The sequence below is a fragment of the Boleophthalmus pectinirostris genome, unplaced genomic scaffold (genome assembly GCF_026225935.1).
Source record: "Boleophthalmus pectinirostris isolate CB_2022bp ecotype Guang Dong unplaced genomic scaffold, ASM2622593v1 HiC_scaffold_19, whole genome shotgun sequence".
In the NCBI taxonomy this organism is placed as follows: Eukaryota; Metazoa; Chordata; class Actinopteri; order Gobiiformes; family Gobiidae; genus Boleophthalmus; species Boleophthalmus pectinirostris.
The window spans coordinates 4,734,505-4,747,651 of record NW_026571140.1 but is presented as its reverse complement, the minus strand read 5'-3'; the positions used below and the strand labels follow the sequence as shown (position 1 = coordinate 4,747,651).

Sequence of the window (13,147 nt, the reverse complement as noted above, 5' to 3'; positions counted from 1 at the left end):
TTGGAGCTTTACTGCCTCAGGGCCTGTGGGATTGCTGTCATCGACGGAAAAATGAATTCTAAATTGTACCAAGACATTTTAGAGGAAAACTTAAGACCATCTGAGCACCAACTGAAGCTCAAATGAGGGCGGGTGATGCAACAGGACAACGACCCCAAACATAAAAGCAAATCAACAACAGAATGGCTCAAACAAAAGAAAATGCACCTTCTGGAGTGGCCCAGTCAGAGTCCTGACCTCAACCCCGACTGAGATGCTGTGGCATGACCTCAAGAGAGCAATTCACACCAGACAACCCAAAAATATTGCTGAAGTGAAACAATTTTGTGAAGAGGAATGGTCCAAAATCCCTCCTGACCGTTGTGCAGGTCTGATCTGCAGTTACAGGAAACGTTTGGTTGACGAAAGGAGGGTCGACCAGTTATTAAATCCAGAGGTTCACAGACTTTTACCACCCTGCACTGTGAGTTTTTACATGTTGTATTCAATGAAAAACTGAAAAGATATCATTTTTGTGCAGTATTAGTTAAAGCAGAATGTGTTTGTTTATTGTTGTAACTTAGATGAAGATCAGGACACATTTCATGTCAAATTTATGCAGAAATAATAATAATCCCAAAGGGTTCACATACTTTTTCTAGCAACTGTATGTTTCTCTGTTTGGTTCATCTTGGTCCATTCTCAGACTGACTGAGCGCCCTCTGGTGGACAGAACACAGAACACAGCCTTGACATGACAAACATTTGGAAGTATAAAGACAGCGAGAGAAGGGTTTTCTCAAATATTTCATGACACTTTATAAAGTTGTGGTCCCGTACACATATAACACCCACACACATCTCTCACTCTAGACATGTGTCTTCATACAGACACTGAAGTGAGGCTCATGTCTGCACTCTTTTTCTGTCAAACTCCACTATTAACATCACTTTTTTTGTTAAGCGATGTAAAAATAGATGAAAAATGTTGAACTGTTTTACAGCGAGGAGAGTGAATCTGTCGGAGCACACAGAGACACTGAGGAGTCATACCAGAGCCTAAACCCTGGGAGCAGAGTGTGAGTGAATGTGGTGTTGAAGGTGTGGAGGTGGGTCAGTTGGTCAGAGGAGACTGTGTAGAAGGACAGAGAGCCAGCAGGACAGTCCACAAACACTGCTACTCTCCCACAAGAGGAGGACCAGGGCTGAGGGAGGAGGGTTTGTTTCTTATTATGATGAACAGAGAAACCAACTTTAGAACACTCCAGACTCCAGGACTGATCATTGCGTCCAAACAAACTGTCATCACCGTCTCCTTTCCTTCTAATTCTTCTGTAAGACACTGATATAGAAACCCATCCACTCCACTGGACCTCCCAGTAACAGCGACCAGTCAGACCAGTGGAACACAGAATCTGAGCCCAGTCAAATCTGTCCTGATGATCTGGATACGGCTGCTCCTCTTCCACATGTGTCACCTTCTTGTTGTTGTCAGACAGTTTGAGTTCTCTGTTCGCTGTGTTTGGATCCAGAGTGAAATCACAGAAATCTGATGGAGAGAAGATACAACACAGCAGCAGTTAGTCCCCTGTCCACTCTCAACTTTCCACTCTTCTGTTTGTCTCAGATTTATTTGAATGTAAAAACATTTCCTTTCACCACCCCACACCAGTCTATTTCAGATTATTCTCAGTGTAAATCTGGAGTCTATTTCAGATTATTCTCAGTGTAAATCTGGAGTCTATTTCAGATTATTCTGTAAATCTGGAGTCTATTTCAGATTATTCTCAGTGTAAATCTGGAGTCTATTTCAGATTATTCTCAGGTAAATCTGTATTTCAGATCTGGATCTGGAGTCTATTTCAGATTATTCAAAATGTAAATCTGGAGTCTATTTCAGATTATTCTCAGTGTAAATCTGGAGTCTATTTCACATTATTCTCAGAGTAAATCTGGAGTCTATTTCAGATTATTCTCAGTGTAAATCTGGAGTCTATTCAATTATTCTCAGATTAGTAAATCTGGAGTCTATTTCACATTATTCAGAGTAAATCTGGAGTCTATTTCAGATTATTCTCAGTGTAAATCTGGAGTCTATTTCACATTATTCTCAGAGTAAATCTGGAGTCTATTTCACATTATTCTCAGTGTAAATCTGGAGTCTATTTCACATTATTCTCAGAGTAAATCTGGATTTCTGTGGAGTTTGTTGCTGCAGTGACAAAGTGCAGCTTCAATCTCTGACGTCACTCCACACATTCCTACACTCCTCTGTGCTCCAGGACACACACTTTCTCCTTTAAAGAGGGGCTATGTTCTGAGTCTCCCCTCTCTTTGCTCCCCGTGTTAAATCCCTCCCCCTTCAGAGCACTATCCCAACGCACACAACCACTAATGAAACTCCTGCACATCACATGAGGTTTGTCCAGTTGCTGTGTTCAGTTTTGTGTCATGTTTTTGTATATTTATGGAGAATTGTCCTGTGGGAGCATGGGGGACGTAGGTTTGTGGGTGGAGCCTTGTACAGACTTGTACTGCTAACAGTAAGGAGGGTCCAGGAGAGATCTCTAGATTACTCAAACATGCATGGATGACTTTTTCTTGCATAAGAGCCGCACTTTAAAATCTGTCCACGTGAATCCAGTGTGACTTGTGCTTGTGTGGAGACAGTCCTGTGCTGAGTCCAACAGTTGTGTCTGTGTCAGTGGCTCCAGGGCTCCTCCTTTGCTCCAGCAGCAGTACTTCTGATGTTTAGATTTATTTATTGTGATGATTGTGATTTTGTACAAATAAACCTGCTTGGATTGTAAAAACAGTGTCCAGATGATTACCCCTGAAACTCTACATCTCTACATCACAATAGTGTTTGAACTCACTCAAAAAGGAAATTCTGTGACCCTCAAAAATGAGCCAGATGTGTAATAGAATGCTGACAGACGCGTTGTTTGTGTGACACAAATAAAATCATAAAACTGACCAGAGTTAAATGGGTTAAGTCAGACTTACATCTCCGGATTGGATTCATCCATCGTTCTCCAGCAGGTCTCAGTCTGAAGGAAACACACCACATCAGAGTTTGTCTCAGAGCATTTTCACCCAATGTGACATTCAAATGTGTTCTTCTGGCCCTAACACTCTTCTCAATCTGTGGTGCACAGGCCTCTGGTCCTTCTGAAGTCTGTTTTTATTCATGACACTGTCATTTATGATTTTGAGTGTTAAGCAGGTGAGCATGTCCATACCTGAGAGTGTCCAGTGTGCAGTGGGGGTCCTCCTGTAGAGCACACAGGAGCTTTACTCCTGTGTCTCCTGGATGATTGTAGCTGAGGTCCAGTTCTATCAGGTGGGAGGGGTTGGACCTCAGAGCTGAGGCCAGAGAAGCACAGCCTTCCTCTGAGAGCAGACAACCTGACAGTCTGAGGACACAGATTATTGGAATCAGTCCATTCATTAGAAACATTCAACCCAAATGAGACAAAGAGCAAGTCCCATATCTTTATGTGACTTTATCAAATGTGATTTTCCAATGCAAATACCAACAGGTTATGTAATAATAGTGAAGAATATGAACCCCTCTGACCTGAGCTGTTCCAGTTTACAGTGAGGACTCTTCAGTCCAACACACAACATCTTCAGCCCCGAGTCCTTCAAGTCGTTCAGACTGAGGTCCAGGACTCTCAGACTAGAGGACTGGGAGCTGAGGACTGAGGACAGAGCTTCACAGCTTCTCTCGGACAGGTTACAGCTGCTCAGTCTGGAGACAGAAAACATTGTTTATGTAGAAGTTGAATCAAACCATCCTCTGTTAAACAAAGGAGACTCACAGAGCTTTGGTGGAGGCCTTGACCACTGGCAGCAGCCTCAGGAGAACCTCCTCTGAAGCAGAGTATTTCTTCAGCTCAAACTGGTCCAGATCTTCTTCTGATGACAGTAAGATGAAGGCCAGAGCTGACCACTGAGCAGGAGACAGTCCACCTTCAGACAGACGTCCTGATCTCAGGTACTGTTGGATCTGCTCCACCAGAGAACGATCATTCAGTTCATTCAGACAGTGGAGCAGGTTGATGCTCCTCTCTGCAGACACATCCTCACTCAGCTTCTTCTTGATGTACTCAGCTGTTTTCTGATTGGTCTGGGAGCTACTTCCTGTCTGTGTCAGCAGACCTTGTAGAAGGCTCTGATTGGTTGACAGTGAAAGACCCAAGAGGAAGCGGAGGAGCAGGTCCAGGTGTCCATTTGGACTCTGTAAGGCCTGGTCCACAGCTGTCTGATGAAGATGCTTTAGTTTTTTTTTTCTTCACACTGAACTTTGTAGTCTTCTGTGTTTTCTGTGAGAGCAGGTTGATCCCAGTGTTGATGAAGGTCTGATGGACGTGAAGAGCAGCCAGAAACTCCTGCACACTCAGATGGATGAAGCAGTAGACCTTGTCCTGGTACAGGCCTGGCTCCTCTCTAAAGACCTGTGTGAACACTCCGGAGTACACTGAGGCCGCTGCAGCGTCCAGCCCACACTCGCTCAGGTCACTCTCGGAGAAGATCAGGTTTCCTTTCTGCAGCTGCTCAAAGGCCAGTTTTCCCAGAGACTCCACCATCTTCCTGGTTTCTGGACTCCAGTGTGGGTCGGTCTCAGATCCTTCTTCATACTTGATGTTCTTGACTTTGGCCTGAACCACCAGGAAGTGGATGTACATCTGGGTCAGGGTCTTGGGCAGCTCTCCTCTCTCTCTGCTTTTCAACACATGCTCCAGGACTGCGGCAGAGATCCAGCAGAAGATCGGCAGGTGGCACATGATGTGGAGAATTCTGGACGTCTTGATGTGGGAGATGATTGTGTCGGCCTCATCTCTGAACCTCTTCCTGAAGTACTGCTCCTTCTGCGGGTCGGTGAACCCTCTGACCTCTGTCACCATGGAGACGCACTCAGCAGGGATCTGATTGGCCGCCGCGGGTCGTGTGGTTATCCAGAGGCGAGCGGAGGGAAGCAGACTCCCCCTGATGAGGTTCACCAGCAGCACGTGCACTGAGGCGGACTCTGTGGGGTCGGTCAGGGCCTCGGTTTTGGTGAAGTCCAGAGGAAGTCTGCACTCGTCCAGACCGTCAAAGATGAAGAGCACCTGGAGGTCTTCAAAGCTGCAGAGTTCTGCTTCTGTTTGACTAAAGAAGTGACGAACAAGTGTCACCAAGCTGAAGCTTCTCTCCTTCAGCACATTGAGTGCTCTGAAAGTGAACGGGAACAGCAGCTGTATGTCCTGGTTGGCTTCACCTTTAGCCCAGTCCAGACTGAACTTCTGAGTGAGCACTGTTTTCCCGATGCCAGCCACTCCCTTTGTCAGCACTGTTCTGATGGCTCCATGTGTGTGAGCTGGGCCTTTAAACATGTCTTCACATGTGATGGCTGTCTCTGCTGGGCCTGGTGTCCTGGAGGCTGTTTCCATGTGTCTGACCTCATGTTCCTGGTTGACCTCTGAAGACTCTCCCTCTGTGATGTAGAGCTCTGTGTAGATCTCATTCAGAAGGCTGGAGTTCCCTGCTTTAGCGATGCCCTCAAACACACACTCAAACTTCTGCTGCAGGTCAGACTTCAGTTTACTCCGACAAACTCCAGAATAAGTCCCTGAATGAAGACAACAGATACAGACCTGAGTCTCAGAGAAGATAAAATGACTGTAAGATCCTTGTTAAATGTGTTAAATGGTCCTACTGCTCCACAGACGCTCAGCCAGCTCCTTCTGCTTCATCCTCCTCAGGAAGTTCAATGTGATCTTCAGAACAGCCTCACTGCAGCTCCTCTGCTCTTCATCCTCATCCTCCCCAGGATCTAAGCCTTCTGGCTCATCTGTACTCAGAACCTTGTGGAGCTTCTTCAGCTCCTTCTGGACAAAAGTGAAGATGTCCTCCTCCAGAAGCTGAACAGACACATTATAAACAACACAAATGCACTCAGTATCAGATCTGTGTGAAACAGGCTTCATTCATTTGAACATTTACAAACTTTATGGTCTGAATGACAGACCTTAAATATGGAGTCCAGCTGTGTGTGATGGTGCTGACCACTGGAGACCTCTGGACCCGGCTGCTCCCCTCTGTCACANTTCTTCAGCTCAAACTGGTCCAGATCTTCTTCTGATGACAGTAAGATGAAGGCCAGAGCTGACCACTGAGCAGGAGACAGTCCACCTTCAGACAGACGTCCTGATCTCAGGTACTGTTGGATCTGCTCCACCAGAGAACGATCATTCAGTTCATTCAGACAGTGGAGCAGGTTGATGCTCCTCTCTGCAGACACATCCTCACTCAGCTTCTTCTTGATGTACTCAGCTGTTTTCTGATTGGTCTGGGAACTACTTCCTGTCTGTGTCAGCAGACCTTGTAGAAGGCTCTGATTGGTTGACAGTGAAAGACCCAAGAGGAAGCGGAGGAGCAGGTCCAGGTGTCCATTTGGACTCTGTAAGGCCTGGTCCACAGCTGTCTGATGAAGATGCTTTAGTTTTTTTTTCTTCACACTGAACTTTGTAGTCTTCTTCTGTGTTTTCTGTGAGAGCAGGTTGATCCCAGTGTTGATGAAGGTCTGATGGACGTGAAGAGCAGCCAGAAACTCCTGCACACTCAGATGGATGAAGCAGTAGACCTTGTCCTGGTACAGGCCTGGCTCCTCTCTAAAGACCTGTGTGAACACTCCGGAGTACACTGAGGCCGCTGCAGCGTCCAGCCCACACTCGCTCAGGTCACTCTCGGAGAAGATCAGGTTTCCTTTCTGCAGCTGCTCAAAGGCCAGTTTTCCCAGAGACTCCACCATCTTCCTGGTTTCTGGACTCCAGTGTGGGTCGGTCTCAGATCCTTCTTCATACTTGATGTTCTTGACTTTGGCCTGAACCACCAGGAAGTGGATGTACATCTGGGTCAGGGTCTTGGGCAGCTCTCCTCTCTCTCTGCTTTTCAACACATGCTCCAGGACTGCGGCAGAGATCCAGCAGAAGATCGGCAGGTGGCACATGATGTGGAGAATTCTGGACGTCTTGATGTGGGAGATGATTGTGTCGGCCTCATCTCTGAACCTCTTCCTGAAGTACTGCTCCTTCTGCGGGTCGGTGAACCCTCTGACCTCTGTCACCATGGAGACGCACTCAGCAGGGATCTGATTGGCCGCCGCGGGTCGTGTGGTTATCCAGAGGCGAGCGGAGGGAAGCAGACTCCCCTGATGAGGTTCACCAGCAGCACGTGCACTGAGGCGGACTCTGTGGGGTCGGTCAGGGCCTCGGTTTTGGTGAAGTCCAGAGGAAGTCTGCACTCGTCCAGACCGTCAAAGATGAAGAGCACCTGGAGGTCTTCAAAGCTGCAGAGTTCTGCTTCTGTTTGACTAAAGAAGTGACGAACAAGTGTCACCAAGCTGAAGCTTCTCTCCTTCAGCACATTGAGTGCTCTGAAAGTGAACGGGAACAGCAGCTGTATGTCCTGGTTGGCTTCACCTTTAGCCCAGTCCAGACTGAACTTCTGAGTGAGCACTGTTTTCCCGATGCCAGCCACTCCCTTTGTCAGCACTGTTCTGATGGCTCCATGTGTGTGAGCTGGGCCTTTAAACATGTCTTCACATGTGATGGCTGTCTCTGCTGGGCCTGGTGTCCTGGAGGCTGTTTCCATGTGTCTGACCTCATGTTCCTGGTTGACCTCTGAAGACTCTCCCTCTGTGATGTAGAGCTCTGTGTAGATCTCATTCAGAAGGCTGGAGTTCCCTGCTTTAGCGATGCCCTCAAACACACACTCAAACTTCTGCTGCAGGTCAGACTTCAGTTTACTCCGACAAACTCCAGAATAAGTCCCTGAATGAAGACAACAGATACAGACCTGAGTCTCAGAGAAGATAAAATGACTGTAAGATCCTTGTTAAATGTGTTAAATGGTCCTACTGCTCCACAGACGCTCAGCCAGCTCCTTCTGCTTCATCCTCCTCAGGAAGTTCAATGTGATCTTCAGAACAGCCTCACTGCAGCTCCTCTGCTCTTCATCCTCATCCTCCCCAGGATCTAAGCCTTCTGGCTCATCTGTACTCAGAACCTTGTGGAGCTTCTTCAGCTCCTTCTGGACAAAAGTGAAGATGTCCTCCTCCAGAAGCTGAACAGACACATTATAAACAACACAAATGCACTCAGTATCAGATCTGTGTGAAACAGGCTTCATTCATTTGAACATTTACAAACTTTATGGTCTGAATGACAGACCTTAAATATGGAGTCCAGCTGTGTGTGATGGTGCTGACCACTGGAGACCTCTGGACCCGGCTGCTCCCCTCTGTCACAGAGACACATGAAACATGCATCATTATTATTTATTATTTATATATTGTTCTTATGATCAATGCTTTTGAAAACTCGTGGCTCTGTGGCAAAATGATGTGTCTCTCCCATAGAGCGGTCACTCCTGAGGGACTCACAGGTGGGGGACTCTTCAGAACACTCTGCTCTGTGCTGGAGTCTGCTGGATTTAATTAACAGGAAAATACATTTGAACTTTAAATTCAAATGATAAACCAGAGCACTGAGCAAATCTCACACCAATGATTTTTTTAAATATAGTTTTACCCTAAACTTTAACTTTTTAATTATAGTGACTGAGTCTTTACTTTGACAAACTAAGGAAACTTTCACTTGAACAGAATTAGAGAAACACTAAATAATCCGTATACCAGATATAACTCCACATATACTTCTAATATCATGCACCATAATACACAGCGCTCACTCACAGCTCTCTCTCCTGAAGAATATTGGATGTATCATAGACCAGTCACTCCTGAGGGACTCACAGCTGGGACCAGGTTCAGACGGAGGATGTTTCCTGGTGGATCCTGAGACACAGAAGAAAACACACTTCAGTCACAGTAAAACACATGGGACTGTTGTGACTCAGGTCAGATACTTCAGGAGGTTCTACAAAGTGTTCATGAGGCCTTCACCACAGACGCTTCAGTACAGCTCATTCAACAACAAACACATCCAGTTTAGATATTTTTAAAGTTTGAATGATGGAACAAAGAACAGACTTGTGTGTATCATTCTGATTTGAATGTGATTCTCTGTGAACTGTGGACCACTCCTGGACATGTTTTTTATTTCATTAAAACCACATCACCCACATTATATCCAAATGTTTGTTCACTTAAAGTGTGACATTATAAGGTGTTGTGAGTGTGACTTACTGTGGACCATGTTCTCTTTTCAAATCAATCCCTCCATCATTAGAGCGATCACTGTTGAATGAGTGGGCGCTGGTCCCAGGAGCAGGTCTGTGGACACAGATGGAGCAGTGGCTTTAGTCTGAGCTCTGACATGGAGAACAGTGGTGGAGCGTTAGAGATGGTCCCTTACCTCTGAGCTTTGGGGGGGTGAGTGGTTTTAGAGGGAGGGGCTCCGTCCTCTCTGTGCTCTCTCTGATCCATGCTCTGTTCATTTGCTTCAAAAGGAAAAACACACAAAACATTCATCCCAAACAACACTAATGTTTAAACATGTCACACAAATGTTTCTCTCCTCAACACACTTACATTATTATGTCAGCCCTGTTTGGAAACGGACTGATTTGGTCCAGATCAGAGTTTGTTTGTCTTTATTCACACCTGAAATAAAATCCAGACTTTCAGGGAATTGAACTCCCGTCCGTTGGAATCAGACTGAAGCCCAAACCAAAACTCTGATGAGTTAATAGAGCAACTTTATCACCGCAGAGTTCAACACTGTGGTTTACAAAGAACAACATGTAAAATAACACTTTACACAGAACCACATGTAAAATATCACTTTACAAAGAACAACATGTAAAATATCACTTTACAAAGAACAACATGTAAAATATCGTCCAGTTCGTCTCTAAGTTTAGAGCAGTGCTTCTCAAACTGTGGTGCGAGTCCCACTAGTTCAGATATTTGCTGAATTCATTGAATCCACATTTTTGTTCTCCTTTGGGTCAGTCCTTGGTTGTGTTTGTTGCACTGAAAAAGGTTTTTCAAAAACCTGCGTCCTTATTGTGAGTTGGCTTGCCTCTCCACAAACCTGACTCTCATTTGTCCTGAAGGAGGCTCTCCTCCTCCTCATGCCTCCTCCACAAATGCACACAGTGTTCCTCTAATGAATGCATTTGAACGGGAAATGTTGTAGAACAAAAGCTGCTACGAAATGTCCCAAATGTGAAAAGAAGTTGATTGTATTTGAAAGTATTTTTCAGTCTCTCCACAGTTTGAGGAAATAAGACACAGGAATAAGAGCCACACCTTTGGACTGGAGCAGCACATCACCAGACCAACGCCTCACACTGCACAAGACAAACATACATCTGTGTGTGGACTATTTCCTCGCTTTGTTTCACTCTTTTCTTTGCTTTATATTTGACTTGTTGCCTCTGATTTCTTGTTTTTTGTGTTATTAGTTTGAATGGTGTCCATGGTTACAGAAAGTGATCAGAGTGTTAAACAGTGCAAATGGACTGACGTTCTACAGCACACAGTGTTGGCTCCAACTTACTCACTTCTACTTAGTTACTGTCATTGGATTACAAGTACCTCAGTAGTGTAACGCACGAGTGTGAAAATCCTGGAGCTGAAATGAGGCCGGTGTCCTGTCGATTTGAGCTACTGCACATGTGCTCAACCCCCGAGCGCTGTGATACTTTAAATGCCGTCGATTTTATAACATTTTAAATTGTTATGGTTTTATTGTTTGTTCCAGTTAAACATTGATGTGTGCATGTTAGATTTGCAGCAGAAAACCTACGTTACATGATTGAATAGTTTGAATTTAATGTTTGATTTTATCGTTAAATCGTTGCAACTTTGTTTAGAAAATCACTGTATAAATAAAATATCACTATATTATAACAGGAAATTCACTTTGGAGCCTGTGATATTAGTGTTAATTATTATATATCTAACACTATTTAATCTAAAGATTTGAGTGTTTCACTCATTTCTTTCTCTTCTTTAGTGGAGTTTTATTTGATATTCAGATCTGGGCCTGTGGAAATGAACTCTGCCCAAATTCATCTAAATGTCTGAATAATGTTGATTGTTCAGTGGGACATTATTGGAGGAGAAATTGTCCTGTGGATCTGTGTGAACTTTAGAACACGACTGTCCACATGAACCACACACTCACATCAATGAACCACACACATTCACATAAATGAATTTAGATTTGACACACATCAAACCCGTGTCTCTGATCCAAAGAAACATGTTGTCAAACTGGTTGTGGTTTGGTTTTCTTGAGGCTGTAACTAAGTAGTGTAATAGATTACATTTTGAACAAGTAACTAGTAATGAGTAACTAAAGAGTTTTTCAAAATCACTTCCCCAACACTGAACAACACACAACGTCACAATGAAGTGTTGACATCATGAAATAAACAGAATGATGTTTGAACGACTAAAAGGAGCTCTTGGTTTCTTCATTAAGGCTCAGACAATAAACTAGAGCAGGAGACAAAGACTTTTACACATCAGTTACTGCAAACCAGACGGAAAATACTGCTTTTATAACCAAACACAAACAATACAAATGCACTTTAGAAAGAATCAAGTCAAACCTTGTTTGAACAGCTGAAAGAGGCAAAGAGAACGCGTCTTTAACACCAGCAAATGTTCAGTTTTTATAATCACTATCAATAACTTCCTCATGTTTCACAGACAACACAAGAATCCAGTTTGACAGGTTCAGTGTGTGTGTGTGTGTGTGTGTGTGTGTGTGTGTGAGCTGCCTCCTCATGGCAAAGACTTTCACTGTCGATGTGTTTTTGACACTGGTTAATAATCAATAAGATAAATTCACAAACGGGAGGAAAAAATGAATGCCTGAACATTTATTCATATTTTATCATGAATGAAGCAGAGCTTCATGTCGGCCCTCGAGTCTGGTTCCTTTGCGAAAGCTCAGAGAAGATGTTCATTTTGTCTTTTTCTGTTCTTTCACTTCTTGTTTTTTTTTTTTTTAAGACAATACAGTAAACAACTGATGATTAGTATTGGATTTCGTAAATGGTGTTGCAAAACACAAAAATGGAACACCATTTACGAAATCCAATACTAATCATGCAATAAATCCCACACAGGGGAAACAGGCCAGACATTTCACATCTGAGAAAAAGAACACCAAAAGGAATGTGAGAAGGAAACATCAGGGAGACTCACCAGAACACAAAAAGACATAGAACAGGACAACCTCAAATCTGTCATATCAGAGCGCTGTAAAATAAAGAACCACATTCTGGACTGGGATGGGGCTCGGGTCATTGGATCAGAGAACAAAGAGTTCAAACGTTGGATCAGGGAGGACAGTGAAATCAGGAAACGAGGCACAGACAGCATTAACCGTGATGACGGAGCGTTCCTCCTTTCACTCACCTGGGACGCCCTCCTCCAGAGAACACCGAGCGACGGGAGGCGTGGTCAGTCTGAGCGACCTGCAGGTCCATCAGACTGACCACGCCCACAGGAAGTAACAACAGCTGATATACGACACGTCACCACCAACACCGGGGACAGTTCTGAAGATGGCCTGCAGTTAGCAGCCGAAACATGTCAACAAGGTAAATACACTTTATTTTATTGAAACCAAGAAGTTAAAATTGTCATACAGGCTTTAGAAACCTGGTGACCAAGGACAGCCTGGTGACCAAGGACAGCCTGGTGACCCTGGGGAACATGGAGGCCCTGGAGAGCCTTCTGGTCCAGGAGAGAGCCCTGTGGTCCAGAGGAGCCTCGTGGTCCAGGGGAGCTCGCTGGCCCAGGAGAACCTGGTGGCCCAGGAAAGGCTGGTGGCCCTGAAGAGCTTGGGGAGCCTGGAGAGCCTGGAGAGCCTTGAGAGCCTGTTGGTCTAGGTGAGCCTTATGACACAGGAGAGGCTGGTGGCCCTGGAGAGGGTCGGGAACCTGGAAAGCGTTGTGGTCCAGAGGAGAGCCTGCTGGCCCTGAAGAACCTGATGATGAACCCAATGAACCTCGTGGCCCTGGAGAGCATGGTGGCCCAGCAGAAGCTGGTGAACCTGGATCATCAATATCTTCAGGTCCCTGGGGAACCTGATGGCCCTGGAGAGGCTGGCGGCCCAGGACGACCTGGTGGCCAGGAGAGCCCGGGGCCCAGGAGAGCCCGGGAGCCCAGGAGAGCCCGGGAGCCCAGGAGAGCCCG

At 45.2% G+C, this 13,147-nt stretch overlaps 1 long non-coding RNA gene and 1 pseudogene across 1 annotated transcript; both read right to left on the bottom strand.

The window, feature by feature from the left end:
* Positions 1-609: 609 nt before the first annotated feature.
* Positions 610-8,282, bottom strand: LOC110175810 (uncharacterized; annotated as a pseudogene).
* Positions 8,283-9,171: 889 nt separating this feature from the next.
* Positions 9,172-11,627, bottom strand: LOC129409283 (uncharacterized). The gene is made up of 4 exons (XR_008632343.1): positions 11,551-11,627; positions 9,518-9,589; positions 9,342-9,426; positions 9,172-9,259 (listed from the first exon to the last, which is right to left on the bottom strand). It is a non-coding gene; the product is annotated as an uncharacterized LOC129409283 (long non-coding RNA).
* Positions 11,628-13,147: the final 1,520 nt, after the last annotated feature.